Raw genomic sequence first — 14,582 nt, forward strand, 5'->3', positions numbered from 1 at the left:
AATGCATTGTTAAACATTAGCGGAATACTGAGAACAATGGAAGAGTTCCAAATGAAATATTAAACATCAGCGGAATTCTGAGAACAAAGGAAGAGTTCCAAAGCATTTTTAAACTTCAGCAGAATTCCGAGAACAATGGAAGAGTTCCAAAGCATTGTTAAACTACACCGTAATTCCTTGAACAATGGAAGAGTTTCAAAGCATTGTTAAACATCAGCGGAATTCCGAGAACAATGGAAGAGTTCCAAAGCATCTTTAAACTTCAGCAGAATTTGGTGAACAATCTAAGAGATCCAAAGGATTGTTAAACATCAACGGAATTCCGAGAACAATGGAAGAGTTCCAAAGCATTTTTAAAATTCAGCGGAATTCCGAGAACAATGGAAGAGTTCCAAAGCTTTTTTAAACTTCAGCGGCATTCCGAGTAGAATGGAAGAGTTCCAAAGCATTTTTAAACATCAGTGGAATTCTGAGAACAATGGAAGAGTTCCAAAGCATTTTTCAACTTCAGCAGAATTCTGAGAACTTTGGAAGAGTTCCAAAGCATTGTTAAACATCAGCGGAATTTCAAAAACAATGGAAGAGTTCCAAAGCATTGCTAAACATCAGCGGATTTCCGAGAAAAATAGAAGAGTTCCAAAGCATTGTTAAACATCATCGGAATTCTGAGAACAATGGAAGAGTTGCAATGCATTGTTAATCATTAGCGGAATTCTGAGAACAATGGAAGAGTTCTAAAGCATTTTCACACTTCAGCAGAATTGTGAGAACAATGGAATAGTTCCAAAGCATTGTTAAACTTCAGCGGAATTTCGAGAACAATGGAAGAGTTCCAAAGCATTGTTAAACTACAGCGGAATTCCTTGAACAATGGAAGAGTTGCAATGCATTTTTAAACATTAGCGGAATTATGAGAACAATGGAAGAATTCCATAGCATTTTTAAACTTCAGCAGAATTCCGAGAACAATGGAAGAGTTCCAAAGCATTGTTAAACTACAGAGGAATTCCTTGACAATGGAAGAGTTTCAAAGCATTGTTAAACATCAGCGGAATTCCGAGAACAATAGAAGAGCTCCAAAGCATCTTTAAACTTCAGCAGAATTTGGTGAACAATCTAAGAGATCCAAAGGATTGTTAAACATCAGCGGAATTCTGAGAACAATGGAAGAGTTCCAAAGCACTTTTAAACTTCAGCAGAATTCCGAGAACAATGGAAGAGTTCCAAAGCATTGTTAAACTACACCGGAATTCCTTGAACAATGGAAGAGTTTCAAAGCATTGTTAAACATCAGCGGAATTCCGAGAACAATGGAAGAGTTCCAAAGCATCTTTAAACTTCAGCAGAATTTGGTGAACAATCTAAGAGATCCAAAGGATTGTTAAACATCAGCGGAATTTTGAAAACAATGGAAGAGTTCCAAAAGCATTGTTAAACATCAGCGGAATTCCAAGAACAATGGAAGAGTTCCAAAGCATTGCTAAACATCAGCGGATTTCCGAGAAAAATAGAAGAGCTCCAAAGCATTGTTAAACATCATCGGAATTCTGAGAACAATGGAAGAGTTGCAATGCATTGTTAAACATTAGCGGAATTCTGAGAACAATGGAAGAGTTCTAAAGCATTTTCACACTTCCGCAGAATTGTGAGAACAATGGAATAGTTCCAAAGCATTGTTAAACTTCAGCGGAATTTCGAGAACAATGGAAAAGTTTCAAAGCATTGTTAAACTACAGCGGAATTCCTTGAACAATGGAAGAGTTGCAATGCATTGTTAAACATTAGCGGAATTCTGAGAACAATGGAAGAGTTCCAAATGAAATATTAAACATCAACAGAATTCTGAGAACAATGGAAGAGTTCCAAAGCATTGTTAAACTACAGCGGAATTCCTTGACAATGGAAGAGTTTCAAAGCATTGTTAAACATCAGCGAAATTCCGAGAACAATGGAAGAGCTCCAAAGCATCTTTAAACTTCAGCAGAATTTGGTGAACAATCTAAGAGATCCAAAGGATTGTTAAACATCAGCGGAATTCCGAGAACAATGGAAGAGTTCCAAAGCATTTTTAAACTTCAGCGGCATTCCGAGTAGAATGGAAGAGTTCCAAAGCATTTTTAAACATCAGTGGAATTCTGAGAACAATGGAAGAGTTCCAAAGCATTTTTCAACTTCAGCAGAATTCTGAGAACACTGGAAGAGTTCCAAAGCATTGTTAAACATCAGCGGAATTTCAAAAACAATGGAAGAGTTCCAAAAGCATTGTTAAACATCAGCGGAATTCCAAGAACAATGGAAGAGTTCCAAAGCATTGCTAAACATCAGCGGATTTCCGAGAAAAATAGAAGAGTTCCAAAGCATTGTTAAACATTATCGGAATTCTGAGAACAATGGAAGAGTTGCAATGCATTGTTAAACATTAGCGGAATTCTGAGAACAATGTAAGAGTTCTAAAGCATTTTCACACTTCAGCAGAATTGTGAGAACAATGGAATAGTTCCAAAGCATTGTTAAACTTCAGCGGAATTTCGAGAACAATGGAAGAGTTCCAAAGCATTGTTAAACTACAGCGGAATTCCTTGAACAATGGAAGAGTTGCAATGCATTGTTAAACATTAGCGGAATTCTGAGAACAATGGAAGAATTCCATAGCATTTTTAAACTTCAGCAGAATTCCGAGAACAATGGAAGAGTTCCAAAGCATTGTTAAACTACAGCGGAATTCCTTGAACATTGGAAGAGTTTCAAAGCATTGTTAAACATGAGCGGATTTCCGAGAAAAATGGAAGAGTTCCAAAGCATTGATAAACATCATCGGAATTCTGAGAACAATGGAAGAGTTGCAATGCATTGTTAAACATTAGCGGAATTCTGAGAACATTGGAAGAGTTCTAAAGCATGTTCACACTTCAGCAGAATTCCGAGAACAATGGAAGAGTTCCAAAGCATTGTTAAACTTCAGCGGAATTTCTAGAACAATGGATGAGTTCCAAAGCATTGTTAAACTACAGCGGAATTCCTTGAACAATGGAAGAGTTGTAATGCATTGTTAAACATTAGCGGAATACTGAGAACAATGGAAGAGTTCCAAATGAAATATTAAACATCAGCGGAATTCTGAGAACAAAGGAAGAGTTCCAAAGCATTTTTAAACTTCAGCAGAATTCCGAGAACAATGGAAGAGTTCCAAAGCATTGTTAAACTACACCGGAATTCCTTGAACAATGGAAGAGTTTCAAAGCATTGTTAAACATCAGCGGAATTCCGAGAACAATGGAAGAGTTCCAAAGCATCTTTAAACTTCAGCAGAATTTGGTGAACAATCTAAGAGATCCAAAGGATTGTTAAACATCAGCGGAATTCCGAGAACAATGGAAGAGTTCCAAAGCATTTTTAAACTTCAGCGGAATTCCGAGAACAATGGAAGAGTTCCAAAGCTTTTTTAAACTTCAGCGGCATTCCGAGTAGAATGGAAGAGTTCCAAAGCATTTTTAAACATCAGTGGAATTCTGAGAACAATGGAAGAGTTCCAAAGCATTTTTCAACTTCACCAGAATTCTGAGAACATTGGAAGAGTTCCAAAGCATTGTTAAACATCAGCGGAATTTCAAAAACAATGGAAGAGTTCCAAAAGCATTGTTAAACATCAGCGGAATTCCAAGAACAATGGAAGAGTTCCAAAGCATTGCTAAACATCAGCGGATTTCCGAGAAAAATAGAAGAGTTCCAAAGCATTGTTAAACATCATCGGAATTCTGAGAACAATGGAAGAGTTGCAATGCATTGTTAAACATTAGCGGAATTCTGAGAACAATGGAAGAGTTCTAAAGCATTTTCACACTTCAGCAGAATTGTGAGAACAATGGAATAGTTCCAAAGCATTGTTAAACTTCAGCGGAATTTCGAGAACAATGGAAGAGTTCCAAAGCATTGTTAAACTACAGCGGAATTCCTTGAACAATGGAAGAGTTGCAATGCATTGTTAAACATTAGCGGAATTCTGAGAACAATGGAAGAATTCCATAGCATTTTTAAACTTCAGCAGAATTCCGAGAACAATGGAAGAGTTCCAAAGCATTGTTAAACTACAGAGGAATTCCTTGACAATGGAAGAGTTTCAAAGCATTGTTAAACATCAGCGGAATTCCGAGAACAATAGAAGAGCTCCAAAGCATCTTTAAACTTCAGCAGAATTTGGTGAACAATCTAAGAGATCCAAAGGATTGTTAAACATCAGCGGAATTCTGAGAACAATGGAAGAGTTCCAAAGCACTTTTAAACTTCAGCAGAATTCCGAGAACAATGGAAGAGTTCCAAAGCTTTTTTAAACTTCAGCGGAATTCCGAGTACAATGGAAGAGTTCCAAAGCATTTTTAAACATCAGCGGAATTCTGAGAACAATGGAAGAGTTCCAAAGCATTGTTAAACTACAGCGGAATTACTTGAACAATGGAAGAGTTGCAATGCATTGTTAAACATTAGCGGAATTCTGAGAACAATGGAAGAGTTCCAAATGAAATATTAAACATCAGCGGAATTCTGAGAACAATGGAAGAGTTCCAAAGCTTTTTTAAACTTCAGCGGAATTCCGAGTACAATGGAAGAGTTCCAAAGCATTTTTAAACATCAGCGGAATTCTGAGAACAATGGAAGAGTTCCAAAGCATTGTTAAACTACAGCGGAATTCCTTGAACAATGGAAGAGTTTCAAAGCATTGTTAAACATCAGCTGAATTCCGAGAACAATGGAAGAGTTCCAAAGCATCTTTAAACTTCAGCAGAATTTGGTGAACAATCTAAGAGATCCAAAGGATTGTTAAACATCAGCGGAATTTTGAAAACAATGGAAGAGTTCCAAAAGCATTGTTAAACATCAGCGGAATTCCAAGAACAATGGAAGAGTTCCAAAGCATTGCTAAACATCAGCGGATTTCCGAGAAAAATAGAAGAGTTCCAAAGCATTGTTAAACATCATCGGAATTCTGAGAACAATGGAAGAGTTGCAATGCATTGTTAAACATTAGCGGAATTCTGAGAACAATGGAAGAGTTCTAAAGCATTTTCACACTTCCGCAGAATTGTGAGAACAATGGAATAGTTCCAAAGCATTGTTAAACTTCAGCGGAATTTCGAGAACAATGGAAGAGTTCCAAAGCATTGTTAAACTACAGCGGAATTCCTTGAACAATGGAAGAGTTGCATTGCATTGTTAAACATTAGCGGAATTCTGAGAACAATGGAAGAGTTCCAAATGAAATATTAAACATCAACAGAATTCTGAGAACAATGGAAGAATTCCAAAGCATTTTTAAACTTCAGCAGAATTCCGAGAACAATGGAAGAGTTCCAAAGCATTGTTAAACTACAGCGGAATTCCTTGACAATGGAAGAGTTTCAAAGCATTGTTAAACATCAGCGAAATTCCGAGAACAATGGAAGAGCTCCAAAGCATCTTTAAACTTCAGCAGAATTTGGTGAACAATCTAAGAGATCCAAAGGATTGTTAAACATCAGCGGAATTCCGAGAACAATGGAAGAGTTCCAAAGCATTTTTAAACTTCAGCGGAATTCCGAGAACAATGGAAGAGTTCCAAAGCTTTTTTAAACTTCAGCGGAATTCCGAGTACAATGGAAGAGTTCCAAAGCATTTTTAAACATCAGTGGAATTCTGAGAACAATGGAAGAGTTCCAAAGCATTTTTCAACTTCAGCGGAAATCTGAGAACATTGGAAGAGTTCCAAAGCATTGTTAAACATCAGCGGAATTTCGAAAACAATGGAAGAGTTCCAAAAGCATTATTAAACATCAGCGGAATTCCAAGAACAATGGAAGAGTTCCAAAGCATTGCTAAACATGAGCGGATTTCCGAGAAAAATGGAAGAGTTCCAAAGCATTGTTAAACATCATCGGAATTCTGAGAACAATGGAAGAGTTGCAATGCATTGTTAAACATTAGCGGAATTCTGAGAACATTGGAAGAGTTCTAAAGCATGTTCACACTTCAGCAGAATTCCGAGAACAATGGAAGAGTTCCAAAGCATTGTTAAACTTCAGCGGAATTTCTAGAACAATGGATGAGTTCCAAAGCATTGTTAAACTACAGCGGAATTCCTTGAACAATGGAAGAGTTGTAATGCATTGTTAAACATTAGCAGAATACTGAGAACAATGGAAGAGTTCCAAATGAAATATTAAACATCAGCGGAATTCTGAGAACAAAGGAAGAGTTCCAAAGCATTTTTAAACTTCAGCAGAATTCCGAGAACAATGGAAGAGTTCCAAAGCATTGTTAAACTACACCGGAATTCCTTGAACAATGGAAGAGTTTCAAAGCATTGTTAAACATCAGCGGAATTCCGAGAACAATGGAAGAGTTCCAAAGCATCTTTAAACTTCAGCAGAATTTGGTGAACAATCTAAGAGATCCAAAGGATTGTTAAACATCAGCGGAATTCCGAGAACAATGGAAGAGTTCCAAAGCATTTTTAAACTTCAGCGGAATTCCGAGAACAATGGAAGAGTTCCAAAGCTTTTTTAAACTTCAGCGGCATTCCGAGTAGAATGGAAGAGTTCCAAAGCATTTTTAAACATCAGTGGAATTCTGAGAACAATGGAAGAGTTCCAAAGCATTTTTCAACTTCACCAGAATTCTGAGAACATTGGAAGAGTTCCAAAGCACTGTTAAACATCAGCGGAATTTCAAAAACAATGGAAGAGTTCCAAAAGCATTGTTAAACATCAGCGGAATTCCAAGAACAATGGAAGAGTTCCAAAGCATTGCTAAACATCAGCGGATTTTCGAGAAAAATAGAAGAGTTCCAAAGCATTGTTAAACATCATCGGAATTCTGAGAACAATGGAAGAGTTGCAATGCATTGTTAAACATTAGCGGAATTCTGAGAACAATGGAAGAGTTCTAAAGCATTTTCACACTTCAGCAGAATTGTGAGAACAATGGAATAGTTCCAAAGCATTGTTAAACTTCAGCGGAATTTCGAGAACAATGGAAGAGTTCCAAAGCATTGTTAAACTACAGCGGAATTCCTTGAACAATGGAAGAGTTGCAATGCATTGTTAAACATTAGCGGAATTCAGAGAACAATGGAAGAATTCCATAGCATTTTTAAACTTCAGCAGAATTCCGAGAACAATGAAAGAGTTCCAAAGCATTGTTAAACTACAGAGGAATTCCTTGACAATGGAAGAGTTTCAAAGCATTGTTAAACATCAGCGGAATTCCGAGAACAATAGAAGAGCTCCAAAGCATCTTTAAACTTCAGCAGAATTTGGTGAACAATCAAAGAGATCCAAAGGATTGTTAAACATCAGCGGAATTCTGAGAACAATGGAAGAGTTCCAAAGCACTTTTAAACTTCAGCAGAATTCCGAGAACAATGGAAGAGTTCCAAAGCTTTTTTAAACTTCAGCGGAATTCCGATTACAATGGAAGAGTTCCAAAGCATTTTTAAAAATCAGCGGAATTCTGAGAACAATGGAAGAGTTCCAAAGCATTGTTAAACTACAGCGGATTTCCTTGAACAATGGAAGAGTTGCAATGCATTGTTAAACATTAGCGGAATTCTGAGAACAATGGAAGAGTTCCAAATGAAATATTAAACATCAGCGGAATTCTGAGAACAATGGAAGAGTTCCAAAGCTTTTTTAAACTTCAGCGGAATTCCGAGTACAATGGAAGAGTTCCAAAGCATTTTTAAACATCAGCGGAATTCTGAGAACAATGGAAGAGTTCCAAAGCATTGTTAAACTACAGCGGAATTCCTTGAACAATGGAAGAGTTTCAAAGCATTGTTAAATATCAGCTGAATTCCGAGAACAATGGAAGAGTTCCAAAGCATCTTTAAACTTCAGCAGAATTTGGTGAACAATCTAAGAGATCCAAAGGATTGTTAAACATCAGCGGATTTCCGAGAAAAATAGAAGAGTTCCAAAGCATTGTTAAACATCATCGGAATTCTGAGAACAATGGAAGAGTTGCAATGCATTGTTAAACATTAGCGGAATTCTGAGAACAATGGAAGAGTTCTAAAGCATTTTCACACTTCCGCAGAATTGTGAGAACAATGGAATAGTTCCAAAGCATTGTTAAACTTCAGAGGAATTTCGAGAACAATGGAAGAGTTCCAAAGCATTGTTAAACTACAGCGGAATTCCTTGAACAATGGAAGAGTTGCAATGCATTGTTAAACATTAGCGGAATTCTGAGAACAATGGAAGAGTTCCAAATGAAATATTAAACATCAACAGAATTCCGAGAACAATTGAAGAGTTCCAAAGCATTGTTAAACTACAGCGGAATTCCTTGACAATGGAAGAGTTTCAAAGCATTGTTAAACATCAGCGAAATTCCGAGAACAATGGAAGACCTCCAAAGCATCTTTAAACTTCAGCAGAATTTGGTGAACAATCTAAGAGATCCAAAGGATTGTTAAACATCAGCGGAATTCCGAGAACAATGGAAGAGTTCCAAAGCATTTTTAAACTTCAGCGGAATTCCGAGAACAATGGAAGAGTTCCAAAGCTTTTTTAAACTTCAGCGGAATTCCGAGTACAATGGAAGAGTTCCAAAGCATTTTTAAACATCAGTGGAATTCTGAGAACAATGGAAGAGTTCCAAAGCATTTTTCAACTTCAGCGGAAATCTGAGAACATTGGAAGAGTTCCAAAGCATTGTTAAACATCAGCGGAATTTCGAAAACAATGGAAGAGTTCCAAAAGCATTGTTAAACATCAGCGGAATTCCAAGAACAATGGAAGAGTTCCAAAGCATTGCTAAACATGAGCGGATTTCCGAGAAAAATGGAAGAGTTCCAAAGCATTGTTAAACATCATCGGAATTCTGAGAACAATGGAAGAGTTGCAATGCATTGTTAAACATTAGCGGAATTCTGAGAACAATGGAAGAGTTCTAAAGCATTTTCACACTTCAGCAGAATTGCGAGAACAATGGAATAGTTCCAAAGCATTGTTAAACTTCAGCGGAATTTCGAGAACAATGGAAGAGTTCCAAAGCATTGTTAAACTACAGCGGAATTCCTTGAACAATGGAAGAGTTGCAATGCATTGTTAAACATTGGTGGAATTCTGAGAACAATGGAAGAATTCCAAAGCATTTTTAAACTTCAGCAGAATTCCGAGAACAATGGAAGAGTTCCAAAGCATTGTTAAACTACAGAGGAATTCCTTGACAATGGAAGTGTTTCAAAGCATTGTTAAACATCAGCGGAATTCCGAGAACAATGGATGAGCTCCAAAGCATCTTTAAACTTCAGCAGAATTTGGTGAATAATCTAAGAGATCCAAAGGATTGTTAAACATCAGCGGAATTCCGAGAACAATGGAAGAGTTCCAAAGCACTTTTAAACTTCAGCAGAATTCCGAGAACAATGGATGAGTTCCAAAGCTTTTTTAAACTTCAGCGGAATTCCGAGTACAATGGAAGAGTTCCAAAGCATTTTTAAACATCAGCGGAATTCTGAGAACAATGGAAGAATTCCAAAGCATTTTTAAACTTCAGCAGAATTCCGAGAACAATGGAAGAGTTCCAAAGCATTGTTAAACTACATCGGAATTCCTTGAACAATGGAAGAGTTTCAAAGCATTGTTAAACATCAGCTGAATTCCGAGAACAATGGAAGAGTTCCAAAGCATTGCTAAACATCAGCGGATTTCCGAGGAAAATAGAAGAGTTCCAAAGCATTGTTAAACATTATCGGAATTCTGAGAACAATGGAAGAGTTGCAATGCATTGTTAAACATTAGCGGAATTCTGAGAACAATGGAAGAGTTCTAAAGCATTTTCACACTTCAGCAGAATTGTGAGAACAATGGAATAGTTCCAAAGCATTGTTAAACTTCAGCGGAATTTCGAGAACAATGGAAGAGTTCCAAAGCATTGTTAAACTACAGCGGAATTCCTTGAACAATGGAATAGAGTTGCAATGCATTGTTAAACATTAGCGGAATTCTGAGAACAATGGAAGAATTCCATAGCATTTTTAAACTTCAGCAGAATTCCGAGAACAATGGAAGAGTTCCAAAGCATTGTTAAACTACAGCGGAATTCCTTGAACATTGGAAGAGTTTCAAAGCATTGTTAAACATCAGCGGAATTCCGAGAACAATGGAAGAGCTCCAAAGCATCTTTAAACTTCAGCAGAATTTGGTGAACAATCTAAGAGATCCAAAGGATTGTAAAACATCAGCGGAATTCCGAGAACAATGGAAGAGTTCCAAAGCATTTTTAAACTTCAGCGGAATTCCGAGAACAATGGAAGAGTTCCAAAGCTTTTTTAAACTTCAGCGGGATTCCGAGTACAATGGAAGAGTTCCAAAGCATTTTTAAACATCAGTGGAATTCTGAGAACAATGGAAGAGTTCCAAAGCATTTTTCAACTTCAGTGGAATTCTGAGAACATTGGAAGAGTTCCAAAGCATTGTTAAACATCAGCGGAATTTCGAAAACAATGGAAGAGTTCCAAAAGCATTGTTAAACATCAGCGGAATTAAAAGAACAATGGAAGAGTTCCAAAGCATTGCTAAACATGAGCGGATTTCCGAGAAAAATGGAAGAGTTCCAAAGCATTGTTAAACATCATCGGAATTCTGAGAACAATGGAAGAGTTGCAATGCATTGTTAAACATTAGCGGAATTCTGAGAACATTGGAAGAGTTCTAAAGCATGTTCACACTTCAGCAGAATTCCGAGAACAATGGAAGAGTTCCAAAGCATTGTTAAACTTCAGCGGAATTTCTAGAACAATGGATGAGTTCCAAAGCATTGTTAAACTACAGCGGAATTCCTTGAACAATGGAAGAGTTGTAATGCATTGTTAAACATTAGCGGAATACTGAGAACAATGGAAGAGTTCCAAATGAAATATTAAACATCAGCGGAATTCTGAGAACAAAGGAAGAGTTCCAAAGCATTTTTAAACTTCAGCAGAATTCCGAGAACAATGGAAGAGTTCCAAAGCATTGTTAAACTACACCGAAATTCCTTGAACAATGGAAGAGTTTCAAAGCATTGTTAAACATCAGCGGAATTCCGAGAACAATGGAAGAGTTCCAAAGCATCTTTAAACTTCAGCAGAATTTGGTGAACAATCTAAGTGATCCAAAGGATTGTTAAACATCAGCGGAATTCCGAGAACAATGGAAGAGTTCCAAAGCATTTTTAAACTTCAGCGGAATTCCGAGAACAATGGAAGAGTTCCAAAGCTTTTTTAAACTTCAGCGGAATTCCGAGTACAATGGAAGAGTTCCAAAGCATTTTTAAACATCAGCGGAATTCTGAGAACAATGGAAGAGTTCCAAAGCATTGTTAAACTACAGCGGAATTCCTTGAACAATGGAAGAGTTGCAATGCATTGTTAAACATTAGCGGAATTCTGAGAACAATGGAAGAGTTCCAAATGAAATATTAAACATCAGCGGAATTCTGAGAACAATGGAAGAGTTCCAAAGCTTTTTTAAACTTCAGCGGAATTCCGAGTACAATGGAAGAGTTCCAAAGCATTTTTAAACATCAGCGGAATTCTGAGAACAATGGAAGAGTTCCAAAGCATTGTTAAACTACAGCGGAATTCCTTGAACAATGGAAGAGTTTCAAAGCATTGTTAAACATCAGCTGAATTCCGAGAACAATGGAAGAGTTCCAAAGCATCTTTAAACTTCAGCAGAATTTGGTGAACAATCTAAGAGATCCAAAGGATTGTTAAACATCAGCGGAATTTTGAAAAGAATGGAAGAGTTCCAAAAGCATTGTTAAACATCAGCGGAATTCCAAGAACAATGGAAGAGTTCCAAAGCATTGCTAAACATCAGCGGATTTCCGAGAAAAATAGAAGAGTTCCAAAGCATTGTTAAACATCATCGGAATTCTGAGAACAATGGAAGAGTTGCAATGCATTGTTAAACATTAGCGGAATTCTGAGAACAATGGAAGAGTTCTAAAGCATTTTCACACTTCCGCAGAATTGTGAGAACAATGGAATAGTTCCAAAGCATTGTTAAACTTCAGCGGAATTTCGAGAACAATGGAAGAGTTCCAAAGCATTGTTAAACTACAGCGGAATTCCTTGAACAATGGAAGAGTTGCAATGCATTGTTAAACATTAGCGGAATTCTGAGAACAATGGAAGAGTTCCAAATGAAATATTAAACATCAACAGAATTCTGAGAACAATGGAAGAATTCCAAAGCATTTTTAAACTTCAGCAGAATTCCGAGAACAATGGAAGAGTTCCAAAGCATTGTTAAACTACAGCGGAATTCCTTGACAATGGAAGAGTTTCAAAGCATTGTTAAACATCAGCGAAATTCCGAGAACAATGGAAGACCTCCAAAGCATCTTTAAACTTCAGCAGAATTTGGTGAACAATCTAAGAGATCCAAAGGATTGTTAAACATCAGCGGAATTCCGAGAACAATGAAAGAGTTCCAAAGCATTTTTAAACTTCAGCGGAATTCCGAGAACAATGGAAGAGTTCCAAAGCTTTTTTAAACTTCAGCGGAATTCCGAGTACAATGGAAGAGTTCCAAAGCATTTTTAAACATCAGTGGAATTCTGAGAACAATGGAAGAGTTCCAAAGCATTTTTCAACTTCAGCGGAAATCTGAGAACATTGGAAGAGTTCCAAAGCATTGTTAAACATCAGCGGAATTTCGAAAACAATGGAAGAGTTCCAAAAGCATTGTTAAACATCAGCGGAATTCCAAGAACAATGGAAGAGTTCCAAAGCATTGCTAAACAAGAGCGGATTTCCGAGAAAAATGGAAGAGTTCCAAAGCATTGTTAAACATCATCGGAATTCTGAGAACAATGGAAGAGTTTCAATGCATTGTTAAACATTAGCGGAATTCTGAGAACAATGGAAGAGTTCTAAAGCATTTTCACACTTCAGCAGAATTGCGAGAACAATGGAATAGTTCCAAAGCATTGTTAAACTTCAGCGGAATTTCGAGAACAATGGAAGAGTTCCAAAGCATTGCTAAACTTCAGCGGAATTCCTTGAACAATGGAAGAGTTGCAATGCATTGTTAAACATTAGCGGAATTCTGAGAACAATGGAAGAATTCCATAGCATTTTTAAACTTCAGCAGAATTCCGAGAACAATGGAAGAGTTCCAAAGCATTGTTAAACTACAGCGGAATTCCTTGAACATTGGAAGAGTTTCAAAGCATTGTTAAACATCAGCGGAATTCCGAAAACAATGGAAGAGCTCCAAAGCATCTTTAAACTTCAGCAGAATTTGGTGAACAATCTAAGAGATCCAAAGGATTGTAAAACATCAGCGGAATTCCGAGAACAATGGAAGAGTTCCAAAGCATTTTTAAACTTCAGCGGAATTCCGAGAACAATGGAAGAGTTCCAAAGCTTTTTTAAACTTCAGCGGAATTCCGAGTACAATGGAAGAGTTCCAAAGCATTTTTAAACATCAGTGGAATTCTGAGAACAATGGAAGAGTTCCAAAGCATTTTTCAACTTCAGCGGAATTCTGAGAACATTGGAAGAGTTCCAAAGCATTGTTAAACATCAGCGGAATTTCGAAAACAATGGAAGAGTTCCAAAAGCATTGTTAAACATCAGCGGAATTAAAAGAACAATGGAAGAGTTCCAAAGCATTGCTAAACATGAGCGGATTTCCGAGAAAAATTGAAGAGTTCCAAAGCATTGTTAAACATCATCGGAATTCTGAGAACAATGGAAGAGTTGCAATGCATTGTTAAACATTAGCGGAATTCTGAGAACATTGGAAGAGTTCTAAAGCATGTTCACACTTCAGCAGAATTCCGAGAACAATGGAAGAGTTCCAAAGCATTGTTAAACTTCAGCGGAATTTCTAGAACAATGGATGAGTTCCAAAGCATTGTTAAACTACAGCGGAATTCCTTGAACAATGGAAGAGTTGTAATGCATTGTTAAACATTAGCGGAATACTGAGAACAATGGAAGAGTTCCAAATGAAATATTAAACATCAGCGGAATTCTGAGAACAAAGGAAGAGTTCCAAAGCATTTTTAAACTTCAGCAGAATTCCGAGAACAATGGAAGAGTTCCAAAGCATTGTTAAACTACACCGAAATTCCTTGAACAATGGAAGAGTTTCAAAGCATTGTTAAACATCAGCGGAATTCCGAGAACAATGGAAGAGTTCCAAAGCATCTTTAAACTTCAGCAGAATTTGGTGAACAATCTAAGAGATCCAAAGGATTGTTAAACATCAGCGGAATTCCGAGAACAATGGAAGAGTTCCAAAGCATTTTTAAACTTCAGCGGAATTCCGAGAACAATGGAAGAGTTCCAAAGCTGTTTTAAACTTCAGCGGCATTCCGAGTAGAATGGAAGAGTTCCAAAGCATTTTTAAACATCAGTGGAATTCTGAGAACAATGGAAGAGTTCCAAAGCATTTTTCAACTTCAGCGGAAATCTGAGAACATTGGAAGAGTTCCAAAGCATTGTTAAACATCAGCGGAATTTCGAAAACAATGGAAGAGTTCCAAAAGCATTATTAAACATCAGCGGAATTCCAAGAACAATGGAAGAGTTCCAAAGCATTGCT

The sequence above is a fragment of the Phyllobates terribilis genome, unplaced genomic scaffold (assembly GCF_046119375.1).
Source record: "Phyllobates terribilis strain yellow unplaced genomic scaffold, ASM4611937v1 Scaffold_1__5_contigs__length_1240528914, whole genome shotgun sequence".
In the NCBI taxonomy this organism is placed as follows: domain Eukaryota; kingdom Metazoa; phylum Chordata; class Amphibia; order Anura; family Dendrobatidae; genus Phyllobates; species Phyllobates terribilis.